This window comes from Danio rerio, chromosome 8 (genome assembly GCF_052040795.2).
Source record: "Danio rerio strain M-AB ecotype USA chromosome 8, GRCz13ab, whole genome shotgun sequence".
Lineage (NCBI taxonomy): Eukaryota > Metazoa > Chordata > Actinopteri > Cypriniformes > Danionidae > Danio > Danio rerio.
In genome coordinates, this window is record NC_141028.1 from 12,581,705 (window position 1) to 12,596,779 (window position 15,075).

At 36.0% G+C, this 15,075-nt stretch overlaps 1 protein-coding gene across 2 annotated transcripts in view; it reads left to right on the forward strand.

Moving 5' to 3' along the window:
* Positions 1-10,121, forward strand: part of tafa5l (TAFA chemokine like family member 5, like) — a 145,849-nt gene extending 135,728 nt beyond the window's left edge. For both annotated transcript variants that reach the window (XM_087264429.1, XM_087264428.1), the window contains exon 5: positions 9,329-10,121. The gene's annotated coding sequence lies outside the window, so the exon portion shown is untranslated. The remainder of the gene's footprint in view (positions 1-9,328) is intronic.
* The last annotated feature ends 4,954 nt before the right edge of the window (positions 10,122-15,075 follow it).

Here is a 15,075-nt window from a genome sequence, read left to right on the forward strand (position 1 = left end):
CCCAGCGAGTGTATACATGGCTTGGGAAAGACTGATGTGCGGGATAATATGAGGCCAGGAATTAGCATAAATGTACCTTAATCCTTGAGGCAATTAGCACCTGTCAGTTTTTCGAGCAATTGGCATTTCAAGGTAAAATAATTTGCTGAATGATATTGTATAAGCACCATCCTAAAAATTTATACTGATAATTTAGAACTAAATGACAATTTCTATTTATTTCAAGCAACACAAATAAAACCGTATCAAATGAAAAATAAATCTTTGCAATCTTATCTAAAATAAAATTACTGTACAGTTTAAAGAGGTGGTCCACAGTGTAATTTTAAGGCTTAGTTGCGTTTATAATATGCAAAGCAATGTGTGCTAATGCCTTACTTGTAGAAAACCCCGTTATATTTATATCTTATATATATTATATATATTTATATCTTATATATCTTACTTTGATTAAATAAAGCTACTCAGCTAACATGAAAATGACCACTGAAAGGCCCGCCCTCAAAAGGCTCTGATTGGTCAGCTACCATAATGTGCTGTGATTCACGGATCGGCTCCATGTCACCACATCACGCCCTTGCAAGCACAAGCCTTTGTGCTGTGTAAACAGTCAGTCAGAGTAACTGTTAGCAGCGTTGAATCTCACGCCTGCTCTTTAAAATAAAATGAGAAGTGTCTTTCATATATATTCAGAATAAGCATGTGTAAGTAATATAAAATGTCCTCATATCTTTTGCGAGTTTGTTATTTAAGATGTTGAACGCACAGAAAGCAGCCGCATAGAGACACTGCAGCGCTGCTGAGGATTGTGAGTGTTTACAGAGTTTTGACTGATAAATATGAATTTGTAGCTAAAATTGTTAGCGGTGCCCAACAGCATTTCCCTTTGTTTACATCCTTGTTTATTCAATTCAATTCAATTCAGCTTTATTTGTATAGCGCTTTTACAATGTAGATTGTGTCAAAGCAGCTTCACATAAATGGTCATAGTAACTGGAACAGTGTGGTTCAGTAACTGGAACAGTGTGGTTCAGGTTTTAGTGTTTAAGTTCAGTTCAGTTCAGTTTAGCTCAGTTCAGTGTGATTTAATCATTACTGAGAGTTCAAACACTGAAGAGCAAATTCATCGATGCGTAGCTCTACCAATCCTGAACCATGCGAGGCAGTGGCGACAGCGGAGAGGGAAAAAAAACTTCACCTGATGGGAGTGAAGAAAAAAAACCTTGAGAGAACCAGACTCAGTTGGGCACGACCATTTTAATTTCTCCGCTGGCCAAAAGTCTTGTGCAGAACTTCATTCGCCGTGGTTTATGCTGGAAGATGGCCTCAATGAAGACTCGTCTGTCCCTGGAGCGTCGCTGGAATCAGACACATGTTCTCCACTCCCCACGACCATCAGCGCAGCAGAAGCTCAGGATATGGCCTGGTCCCGGATATGGAATCCTTGGGATCATCACGTCGCTGGTCTTGGATCCAATCAGTGACTCCGCCTAATCTGATGACCTCGGGATGAGTATCCCCAGGTGAAAATAGAGAATAAAGAGAATAATTAGCGTAGCTGCTGTTCATAGTTTATATAAGCAAGATGCAGAAGCCAGTGTGGAACCCGCTAGGTGATGCATTGAGTGTATGCTTTACTAAACAGATAGGTCTTTAATTTTTTATGTCCTCGCTACAACATACTGGTAACGTTAGAAACTATGCACGTAATAGATCAATTTTAGCAAATAAAAATACTTACAGGTTGTGGCTCACAGTCCACAGCTTCGTCAGTTAGAGGAGTTTTTAGACGAATCCAGCATTGTACTGTGAGTGATTCTGTAAGCTGTCCTTTGTCAAATGCTAGCTATATATTTTTTATAATTGTCTGGAACATAATTCAAATTCAACTGTAAGCACCTTTGTCTTTGTGTTGTGTCATTTGGAAGTCCAAATAAAGAAACAGAACACGCTATGTGGAAATAGCAGCATCTGGACGGCGTTTTAGCTTTCTCTGCTAACACATTACAGCGCCTCTGGCCAAGCCCTTTTGCTGCGTGGGGTGTGCGCTTGTGGAACACGCATAACTGGAAGGCCTTTATGATCTCTCTAGGCCGGATGTATTTTTTTGTAGTCTCCAAACTTCGTTCGCTTGTAGGCTTTGCTAAGCTAACTCTGTAAAAACCAATGTCTCTCTTTGCATTGAACTTTGAGCATATTACATTCAGAGATGTTGTTTATGTTTAGACAGATACTTTACACATCAACTAAAGTTTCAAATATTATATTGTCGTGGACCACCCCTTTAAACATCAGTAAATAAGATTAAAATGTTGTATCGATATATTGTTAAATTTTTTTATTGATGTTGTTTTATCTAATTTTATGTTATATTTTGACACTCCTGTTATTCAGCAATGTTCAAACTTAACAGTAATTTAATTTTTTAATAATATTGCAAAGATTTATTGTTCATTGATACTAAGCCTATAATTGTCATTCGTGATGGATTCATAAAGCATAAATAATGCTCACTTTAGATTAAAGGTCACAAAACTGCATGAAGTCGAGTTAATAAAGCATTTATTAACATACAAAGTAACGATTAATATATGCCTGAATGTTAAGACATATAAATGTTGATCTGAATAGTTTATTAGTCATTTACTTATTTATTACACACTCTGAATGAACTTAAAAAAACACCAACTATTCGTAAATAACTAGATGGTAAATAATGCAATACTTAAAGGTGCAGTGTGTACGTTTGACACCCAGTGGTTGAACTAGGTATTGCACGCCTGTTTCAAAACACACTCAAGCGCAGGTTGCCAGATTATCAACATCAACAGGAGTGTGCCTGACTATCAAGCCTAAAGACTGATTTAAGGCTGATTTAAACTGCGTTCTAAAAAAAAAAAATCAACGACATGTGATAGAAGGGAATTTTTCCATATCATTAACAAAGTATGAAAACGTGCTTAAAAATCAAGAATACCGCATATGTAGATGTATTACTGACATATATTAATGCTTAATGAATAATGAATTAACTATTTGCTAATGCATAATAATTGATTCCTATTGTGTAGATATTAAAAAGTGTTACCCATATTTTTTTCTCTTTTCTTGCAATATTGAAAAGTGTCCTTTGGGAAACAATGGCTTTTCACGCCAGTGTTATTCCTACAGTCAAAGCTATATTTGAGTTGAACATGCCGCTATTTTGTTGGAAAGCACTTTATTAAAAAGCCGGCCATAAGGGAAGACTTTCTTTATTGAAAAGCTCCATTATAAACGGGTCCGGAGCGAGCACTTAAGGAACATCTCAGAGGGAAGCTGTTGTGTAAAGCCTCTGTGGAGGATTGGAGGCTTTCCCGACTCCGCCATGGTTCTAGGAAATGAAATTTCTCCGTGGCGGTTCTGGTTCGTGTTTAGTGTTTTCTACATTTCCAGCATGTTGCCTCCTCCGGGCCTCAAGAGAACGCTGCATGTATTGCAGACAATCACGCAGGGATGGAGAAACAGCATCAATATTTACATGGAGAGGAAGTGGAATGTAAAAAATTGTGTTCTGATTTTTTTTGCCAATTACATTGATGTGCATTAAAAATTGATTCGGGTTATGTGGGCGAATGCTTGATTGACAAATCCCAATTGCGGGTTATAAATGAGAAGTTCTGGAGGAGGCAAGTCAAACAGCACAGAAAGATTTTTTTTTTTTAAGGAGGATCACAAACAAGATAATAGCTTAACTGATTTCAATTATTATATTAAGATTAAAAGCTTATTCACAGCACAAACTATAACGTATCATCTGGCGTTTGGATGCTTATTCTCTTTCAGTCTGGTTGATTTTGATATTAATTCAAATGCAAAATAAAAATGCTAATTAAACATTACTTTGTATGACCTGTTCTTATTGAAACTAAAGAATAAGTAATCTTTTTATTGCTTTAAAAATAATGTATACACTGAAAAAAAAATCGTTCATTGCAAATTGTTGCAAAAAAAATGATATAAGCTGAATTTAAACAAACAAATTAAGTTGAACATTAAAAAATGTAATTTGTTTGTTTAAATTCAGCACATATAGTTTTTTATTTACTTACCTTTAAAAAATCACGGTGTCCGCTGGGTCTTAAAGTCCAAAATTTACTAAAATATTGTGGTGTGGGTCTTAAATCTTTTTTTTAACTGGGCTTAATTTTTCTTTGTTGTATAGCTATCCAATCTTGCTATCAACACTCATCACTAACAATCAGTTGTGTAAAGTAACAAATTACAAATAGAGTAGTTTTTCAGGAATTTAATTCAAGTACTTTTACTTTTGTGTGGGTACAATTTTAGTGCAGTATCGGTACTTTTACTCCACTACTTTCCTTCAACCTGCAGTGACTACTTTATTTTTTCCAGTCTATGGGAATTGGAAAAATCAGTCCTGTGATTCCTGTCCAATTAAATTGCACATATAAGTAAAGAGGTAAATCGCATCATAATGAACTACCTCAAGACGTGGGCCATTTATAATTGCAGCAAACTGTTTGGAAGCATTAAAAGTGTCAGTGATATATTCAAAATTTTTACAGGCAATGACAGAGAGACTGTTTAGATGCATGCCACTGATGAGAAGATGACGGATGTTTACTGTATGATGACCGAAATGGCACTGAGCAGGCACAAGACTTCAACATGACCTCAGATTGACATTGTACCTTACATTGTGAGGACGTTACATTTTGTTTGGAAATGAAAATCGAGTTGAATGTCCAACATCCAACCTAAAAGTAACCAAATATCAACGTCTAATGATGTTACAACTTGACATTATGTGGACGTTACCACTATGTTTATCAGACGTTGGATTTTGGTTGCCATATCTGATGAATAAATGTCAGTATTTGATGTCAATATGACACTGGTTTAAGTTAATGTTGGCTCCACTTTGGATTTTGGTCACTTTATAACACAACCTAAAATCAACCAAACATCAACGTCGTTTCACGTTGTTATTGGCCATCAAAATAACATTATCCTTAGATGCTGACTAGATGTCATTTTTTTATTATTTAATTATTTAATTATTATTAAAATATATTAATGTTTTGAAAGGGCCAGTGAAAATTTTTTCTAACTGGGATATTTAAACAAAATCCTTAGCATTTAGCCCTGTATAGGTCTAAAATGTTATTTATGATGGTCTTAAAAATGTTTTAAGTCATAAATGTAACTTGGTGAAACCTGTAGAAACCCTGAAAAATAGTAAATCCAATGAATCACTTTATTCAGTGCAAAAACAGACAAAAATTTATAAAACATACAGAGAGGGCTTGTTTTTTTACAATAAGGGAAATATAAATTACATTTAAAATAGAATCACAAGTGTATAGAAACAAAGGAAAAAAAATGAAAGAGGACATGAAAAGGAAATCAAATTCATGCAGAATTAAAACAAAGCACAAATTGTTGAAGTTTAAACTGTTTTCTTATTACTAGACATTGAAATTGTACTGTACAGATCTTTTAAAAAGTACAGATCTAATTGTTGTTAAAAAGTAATTTTAGTACAGTACAGTACATTTACGTTTATGTTTATGAAACTTTTCAACAAGAGTATGCAATCGTGGTGTGTGTTTTTATATTTGAAATTATAGCAAATTACAAATATTCTAAATTATTAATTAGTATTTTGGCGATTAACTTTGATCCTAAAATAAAGAAAATAATAATATGGCGTTCATGTTTTAAAAAATTGCTATATAATAAATAACTACATTTATTGTACACTGAAAAATTGTTGCATGCAGAACTGTTGCAAACAATTTATTTGTGTTGAATTTAAACAAACAAATTAAATTTAATAATGTTCAACTTAATTTGTTTGTTTAAATTCAGCCAAAATAAATAGTTTACAACCACTTAACGTAAAAAAAATTTAGTAAATCCAAGGAATCATCTTTGAATATTTTTTTTCAGTGTTCATAATATACATATATAATTACATTTTAGTGAATCTCCTGCAAATCATGGTAAAATGTATAATATTTTTAAGGTTTTAATATTAATATTAAGTTTTTTTTTAATATTATTATTATTGTTGTTTTATTATTATTATTATAATTATTATTTTGTTTAAAAATAACGAAACATTAATATAAATAAATAAATAAATAAATAAATGCGAGCACATTTAAACATTTTTATTTCAAGGCTTGGTTTAGATCTGCTGTATATAAACTATACATGCATACATTTATTCCACCAGTATTGCTATTTAAAATCTCTTTACACAGACAGTAAATCTGTGATGTGAAGTCTTTATTTTTTTAGAATCATTACATTACGTCATGCTGGTAAAAAAGAAAGATCAAATATAGTTTCATCTTTCATGCCATGCATATTATCCATTATGTAAGCAGACTGGGACTGTTCGCCTAAATGGACAAACAACATTCTTTTAAAACTTTCAGGCAAGACAGTGTTTATTCAGTAATTGCCCACTCATTAGGACGTTTTGCACTGTTTTACCCATAGTAAATGAATAGGTAACTATGGAAACAGTGGTTAGCTTTTTCTTTAAACAGTACCCTCATATGCCTCAATATGTACGCATTAAATATCTTCAAATGATTGTGCAGCCTTAACATCTTCTTTGTGGAGAAATAGCTGCATGGAGGCTGAAAGTTTATTGGCTGCATCCAAAAATCAGTTACTTTAAACTTTTAAAAAGAACAAATGATTCAACATTCACACAATATTTATTCCTTTTTATTTATTTATTTACTTATTTATTTATTAAAAAAAAACAAAGCAAAAACAAAACAATGATAATTTTGTTCAAACAATGTTTTTTACTTGCAAGTAGTTTCTTGTGATTTTAATCGTGACACATGAATAGAATGAGCGGAACAATGGACACTCATCAGGTGAATTATGATATTAAGATAATTATTAAATAGATAAAAAAGCACACCCGATGTGGTGAGGCAGAGTTCTTTCTAATAATTCAATGGCCCATTGTCAATTATTCCTTACATTTACTCATATTATTTATTCATAGGTAGTTTTTACATATAATAATTAAGTTTAAATAGTTACTGTCTTCCATTTAAAGGTATTATTGTGTGTACACGGTATCTGTGTATATTTAATATTTGACTGAATACTTACACTCAAAAAATGTTTTGCTGCTTGTTCAAACTACTTATTTAAAATAAGCTGAATTGACACAATTCTTAAGGTTTTAAACTTAATTTTTTTACACTGGTGGTTCATTCCGCTGTGGCGACCCCAGGTTAATAAAGGGACTAAGTCGAAAAGAAAATGTATATATCAGTGAATCATTTTGATTCATTCACGTTTGTCCAAACGAGTCATTAGCGATTCACTGGTCAAACCGTGCGTGAATAAAGTGGGAGGTTTTTATATGCAAAATAAAACTATTACAGCAACAAAACACACAAGAAGGATTAATTATGCACTTGATTAAAACTGCACTAAAGCATGATTGTGTTTAAAATAACTGAATATCTTAGCAGGACACCACAGCTTCAGAGGAAACAATGCTGATTAGTGCTACATTTACATATTCAATCTTAATTCTCTAAATGAGAATTAACACTCAGGCAGACAACGGGTGGCATCATTTTCCTTTTAAGAAAAAACTTAATGGTGCCACAAGATGTATCAAACGGGCCCGCGTGCAGCACAATCATCATTTCAATAAGAAGAGCGCGCGCATTCACCCTCTGCCATTTACATCTCTCAAAAGCATGCGCCTTTCAAAGCTGCCGTTCCTCACAATGCTGTCATACACAAAAATCATCATTCACTGAGTAAACACAAACAAAAGAGCCACAAGATCAACTAACATCAAAAGACGTGGCAGGAGAAGGTAATGCAGGATGTGTTTGTTCGTGCCTTTGATCAGCTGCAAAATGCATTTGCCTAATGTTGCCAATGCTTTTCTCTCCCTCTCTCTCACTCTCTCTGTGTGTATGTTTGTGTTCATGTTTCTGCGTGTGTGTTTGTTGGTGCATGTGTGTTTGTTTGTGTGTACTTGTGGTTGTGTGTCTTTCTGCCGATCTGCGTGATTTTTTGTTTCCTTATGTGCGTTTGTGTTTGTTTATTTGTTTGTGTTTGTGTGTCTGTTTGTTTGTATGTCTATGTGTCTGTCTGTCTGTCTGTGTGAATGTGTGTTTGTTTGTGTGTTTATTTGCGTGTCTGTCTTTCTGCCTGTGTGTTTGAATGTGTGTTTGTTTGTGTGTGAGTGTGTGTCTGTGCGTGTCTGTCTGTGTGTGTGTGTGTGTGTGTGTGTGTATGTATGTGTTAACGTGTTTGCTTGCTTGCTTGTGTGTGTGTGTGTGTCTGTGTGTGTCTTTGTTTGTGTGTGTGTGTGTGTGTGTGTGTGTGTTTGTGTGTGTGTGTGTGTGTGTGTGTGTGTGTGTTTGTGTGTGTGTGTGTGTGTGTGTGCTTGTTTGTGCTTGTTTGTGATTGTATGTCTATTTGCCTGTCTGTCTGTCCGTCCGTCCGTCCGTCCGTCCGTCTGTCTGTCTGTCTGTGTTTGTGTGTGTGCGCGTGAACGTGTGCTTATTTGTGTGTTTGTGTGTGTGTGTGTGTGTGTGTGTGTGTGTGTGTGTGTGTGTGTTTGTTTGTTTGTTTTTCTGTCTGCATAAATGTGCTTTTGCTTGTGTGCATTTATGTGTCTGTGTGTGTGTTTTTCTTGGTGGATGTGTGTGTTTGTGATTGTGTGTCTGTGTTTGTGTGTGTGTCTGTCTGTCTGCGTGAATGTGTGTTTGTTTGTTTGTTTGTGTTTGTTTGTTTGTGTTTGTGTCTGCCTGCATACACACATATGTGTGTGTGTGTGTGTGTGTGTGTGTGTGTGTGTGTGTGTTTGCGTTTTTGTGTCTGATTGTGTGTCTGTATGTGTGTCTGTGGGTTTGTGTTTGTCTGCCTGCCTGCATACGTGTGCTTACCTGTGTGTTTGCATGTGGGTGGGTGTGTGTTGCATATGTTTGTTTATGATTGTGTGTGTCTGTCTGTCTGTCTGCATACACGTGTGTGTTTGCATGTGTGTTTGTTTGTCTGTGTGCGCGTGCTTGTCTGTGTTTGTGTGTCTGTTTGTGTGTTTTGTGTGTGTATGTGTGTCTGCGATTGTCTGTCTGTGTGCACGTGTCTGTGATTGTGTGTGGGTTTGTGTCTGTGATTTTGGGTTTGTGTCTGTCTGTCTGTGTTTGTGTATGTATGTGTGTGTGTGTGTGTGTCTGTTTGTGTGTATGTCTATGTGTGTTTCCCTTTATGTCTGTGATTGTGTGTCTGTATGTGCGTGTGTGTGTGCGTGCATGCACAGGTTTGCTGACATTCACAGGAGCGACGCCAAACAGGAATCATCCATCAGCCCCCACACATGTAGTGTCCATCCCTTCATCCCGGAGCTAAAGATATCCGCTGCCCTTCTCTCCATCGTTCCCCAAACTGCAAGCGGAAGCCGTGTTTTGGTTCCATTCAATCAAGCTTCTCGACGGTTTCACGCAGGTCATCGAGTCCCAGCAGTCCGCCATAATCTCACAACAAGAGGACGTGTGTGACATTTCCAACAGAACCCTTGACACAATTGAACTGTTTAAGTTTCCATCTCCAAATGCATTTGCTTTCGGACAGAGAAGACAGTTTGCGCACCACTGAATGAGTTTAAAAAGGCTGTTTACGAATGACTCCAACTACAGCTTCAGAGAAAATTTCATGGATGACCTTAAAAGATACACCGGAGATCATCTGTAAAGGAATAAGGTGTAATTACGGAAGAGAAAAGCAGCAGATGACTGACGTATCCTGTAGATTTGACCTCACACGGTTTTACCATATGGATTGTGCGCCACTGAGCTCGGAGAATAGCAATGCACTGATGCCGTCAACTTTAATCATGGGTGATTTAAAGATTAGCAAACAATGTGTGGATGTCATCTGTCCCTTCCTCTCTGGGGCGTCTCTCTATCTCTCTTTCACTCTCTGCTTTAAATGTCTGTCTCTAAATCTCTAATGGATATATCATTTCTATCAATACTTTATTTTGACTGTAAATTGACACTTGGAGTGTTGAGTTAGATAGGAAATAAAGGGTGTGTCCATGTAAATGTGTACAACGCTTTGAGAAGTCTCTCCATGGGCCGAAGTCAACGTGAAATCATTATGCGGTGTGTTTAGTTTGTGTAGAAACGATGTTGCAATCAATTTATCAATGAGTACGTTTACATGGACACCAGTTATACGAATTTAATATGATTAAGACAATACTCTGATTAAGAGTCTATCATGTAAACAGCATTTTTTTTTTTTTTTTTGGTCACGTTATCTGACTAAAGTCATAACTGAACTAAACAGAAATCGCATTAAGATGTGGAGTATGCCGATTTTAGTCGCATTATGAAAGTACAGTATTACAACTAGGTGTGTAACGGATCAACAATTCACAGTTCGGAACACACGTGAGCTGCAGATCAATAACTTTTTTGAACTTGTAGGTAAATCCAACATTTATAACAACTGCAAATAGATCACCTCCCACCTCATTCATATCATGTGAATGAAAGCTGTCACATTCGGTGGAGGGGAAAAGGAGAGAGGACTCTTTTATTTATAATAAAATCATATAAACAATGCGAATTTGCAAAACAGCAAAATAAACTACATTAATAATGTAGCTTATTACAACGTTATTAAGTAAACATTAATAAAACAAACAAATTAAGAAAACAAATGTAGAAAACATTAATAAGACAAACAAACTTGACTGGGCAGTCTGGCAGGGATTATCCATGTGAGCAAAATTACATCAAATTAGCAGTAAACGGTTCAATGCAAATCGATGTATTTAGTTCTACATTTTGAAAAAAAATCTTTATTATAGTAGCCGTTTTTTTTAATCGTGTAAAGAATAACTGGTTGTTTACAAAAGCATTTTGATATGGGTAAAGGCGTCTGCAACTTTTGTGAAGCATCAAATCACTGGCATATTAACTGTCAAAACATGTTTATGACTGCATAAATCTATTATTGCTTTTAAAAAAAGTCACATATTGTGCATTTCTTTTATACACAATTTGTACTAAAGCGATCTAAAAAGTTTATATCAGTACGTTTTCTCTTTGCACCACCAGGTGGCAGTCTTTGTACTTTCTTTTCGAGGGTGTAGATTGCATAAGTTTTATTAATATGTATAACTTTATTTATTTTATTAATAACTATAACTTTATATATATATATATATATATATATATATATATATATATATATATATATATATATATATATATATATATATATATATATATATATAGGTAAAAAATATTTACCATTTTCCCAAGTGTATATAACTACTACTATAAGAAAATATCAGAATTCGGTACAAACTTTCTCTATTATCTTTGCTTGAACTGAGCCGATCTAATCCTGTTTATATGAATTGAACCTACTCCCGATCAGGTTTGACCTAGCAAAACTGTTGCTATGACAACAATTCTCAGATCAGCTTTAAAGAACGAAACGATCCTGGGTCATGTCAAATCGTCAATATCCAAATCCAGCTAACTGAGTAATCCATGTACGAAGAATGGACCCCAGGAATGGAAACACAACTAGACAGGGCTATAAACGACGACGAACTGGGACAGCAGACATGAGGAGAATATAAGCAGAAATAATTCACACATAAACAGGTGAACATAATAAACTAATAATGGGTTAACAAGGAGGGTGGGATTAGACAATAGACAGAAGAGCACATGACACAAACAACACAAGCCATGTGCTCACATAAAACCAGACTAGAACACGCAGCCAATTAGATAACTCATTAACCGCGTGTTCGTATGACAACACTAAAGCTAACACAACATCATCAGAAGATTGAACGCGAGACACGAGGACACGATGAATGAAAACACTCACTGTACACTCACACATGCAGCATGCATGTTTTATCCCAGCGCCAACCGAAACCAACTAGACTGACACGCTGCGAATGAAACATCACGCTGCAGACAAACACTAACACCAGGACGAGAGCGCACAATCGCAAACACGCCCAGACCCCACGCGCCCACATCAAGTGGGAACGTGCACAGTGGCGTAGCGGACGTGCCCGCAGGGAACGCACCGCTGGGGGGCCCCGCGTGATTAGGGGGCCCCGCGTCGTTGCGATTTTCAATAATTGAAAATCCGGCAACAGCAATAATCAAACTCTTGGGAACAACTGTGGTCGGAACCAAAGTTCACAGGTCTGTGTTCTCTAAACACCTCTCAAGCGGTGGACTACTTCATTCTGATTGCTTGCCGCCAATGTTGCCAACTTAGCGATTTTTTTCACTAGATTTAGCGGCTTTTCAGACTCCCCCTAGCGACAAATCTAGCGACTTTTTTGTGTGTTATTGGACATTTTTTTTAGACTGTCATTTGTCCATACTGTACCGTCCCTACTCTTCTCAACGAGCTGCGTGTGATGCTGCCGGCCCCTCCCCCGCCTCACAGCACTGACAGGCGGCCCAGTCAGTCCTCTACAGCAGCCTCTCCCACCTGCAGCCCGAGAGCAGATCACCCCTCTGCGTACCGACGACAAATGATTTAGCACAGGCAGTGTGAAGGTATTTCCCTTGTACAGTCAAACCGATCTGCTTCTCCTTTATTTTAACAATTTAATTGGACCAATTATTCTTTTCTTGTTCACAATCACAGATATTTTAGTGACAGTTTCTGAACTTGTCTGAGTTTATTACATATGAGAGATTACTGCACATTCACTACACATCTATAATGACATACTGTATTCAAACAGCAATAAATTTAGTTAAATAAACATGCTTATATAAAGTGTAGTGCAATTATAAATACCCCTTAAATACCCCCCCCCCCCCCCCCCCCCACACACACACACACACACTTCATCAGGGGGCCCCGTCAGCGATTGCTGCAGGGGGGCCTCCGCATGTTGCGCTACGCCACTGAACGTGCATGGTCCAAGTGTGCTCACAAATGGCACTCATTCGCTTGTTAAGTGTGACGTCACACGAAGCGGCTTCCGGGTCCAAGCTCTCTATCAAACTGTATAGTGAGACTCATGAAATGGTAATAATAAACATTTACTAAGCGCTGTAATACTTTCGAAAATCATGATCGCAGTGTATATATATATATATATATATGCATGCCCAATATCGGATGGCCAGAAAGTGATACAATTTTTTTTATAAGTTGTTAAAATTTTGGTATTTGTGATGCAGCAAGCCCAGAGATTGTTGTGTGCACTATGAGGGTCACACTTTACTATAAGGTTCATTAGTTAATGTTAATTAATGCATTTACTAACATGAACAAACAATGAATAATACATTTACAACAGTATTTGTTCATGTTGGTTAACATTAGTTAATGAAAATACAGTTGTTCATTATTAGTCCATGTTAACTCATGGTGCATTAATTAATGTTAACTAGCATGGACTTGGATGTCAATAATGCATTAGTAAATGTTTAATTATGATTAATAAATGCTGTACATGTGTTGTTCATGATGAGTTCATGTTAGTAAATGCATTAACTAATGAACCGTATTGTAAAGTGTTACCACTATGAGTTTATATAAAATTCCCTTTAATGTGGGATATGAATAAAAAGTGATCATAAACTAACATTTTCCCAATTAAAATGAGTGGCGGCTTGGACCCGGAAACAGTATTGCAAACATCACTAACACGCCATCACTTAACAAGTGGATACAGATACGCACACAATGACAGAAAAGCAGTGCTCGACCCAAGAAAACTCGAGTCGAGCACAACACAAGACATGACAGGACTAGTGTCTGGACGCTAAAACAAGAATTAACAAGATCAGAGGGGCAGAATCCTTTTTGGCTTCCCTGTAAAATATAATGATGATGGGAAAAGTTGTGGTGGGACCTACCTAAATGCTTTCTAAGGTATTAATTAAAGGTTTTTCGTCAAAGCTTGTTTAGCCTGCATTATTGCAATCAGTGTAAAGCTGCACAATTAATCATTAAAAGATTGTGATCTCAATTCAAACCTGCCTAACATAAATGATAAATGATTATGATTTGCTTATGTTTATTAAACCTTCTAAGGGCTGCATTTAAATCCGTGTTTGATCGAGAGAGATTCCATTTTTACACTTTTTCAGTTCGTTGCAAACAATTAAACAACACAGAAGAACTGGGAGAACAGTGTAAAATTCAGTTATAAACACTGATGTTTATGCTAAAGAATAAAATCAATGTTTAATGGAACTTGACGCTGGTGAATGTTGTAGCAATTACCTTGTGTAACCAACAGGAGGCGACAAACAACCATTAAAATTATGTCTGAATAGGTTTTCAGAAATTATCCACCTACAGTATACTGAGACAAGTTTTATGTGTGAATTGTTGAATCATTCATTGAAAATAAATACGATATGTTGTACAAGATTTTTATATTTAGCTCTATCAGCAACAGTAGCAAAGATCATATTTCGCATTGAAGATTAAAATTGCAGGTTCTATAATGTTTGTTAAAACCAGTGGTTTTTGCAGTAATATTTTTGTATAAATAGATAGCAAATGACATTTGTCTCCTCCCTTTTTTTGCTGATATGAAAAATGGTCCGATCTGTGAATCAAAGACTGTAGTGTGATCCGAACCGTGAGATTTGTGATCCGTTACACCACTACTTACAACATAATCAAACAATAACCGTCGTGTAGGATTTTCACTGCATTTTGTGCCAGGAAAGTCACACGGCTCTTTGACACTATTCTCTGCACCTAAAGAGTCAATAAAAACCAGAAACGCCTGCATCGTGAAATGCAAAGAATTTTTTTACCCATGTGGCATGCGGTATCAAATTCCATTAAAACAACACTCCTCCTGCAGTTCATACTCGCATCCAATATCTCGATGCGTGAATGAAAAGTTCCTGAATGAATGTGAAAGTGCCAAACTGCAGTTAAAGTTGACAAATTTAAAATGAAACACCCAAAACTACATAAAACGCTAATGATGCAGAATTTTGTGCTACAACATGTAAAACGGGATCATGAATGGAACAT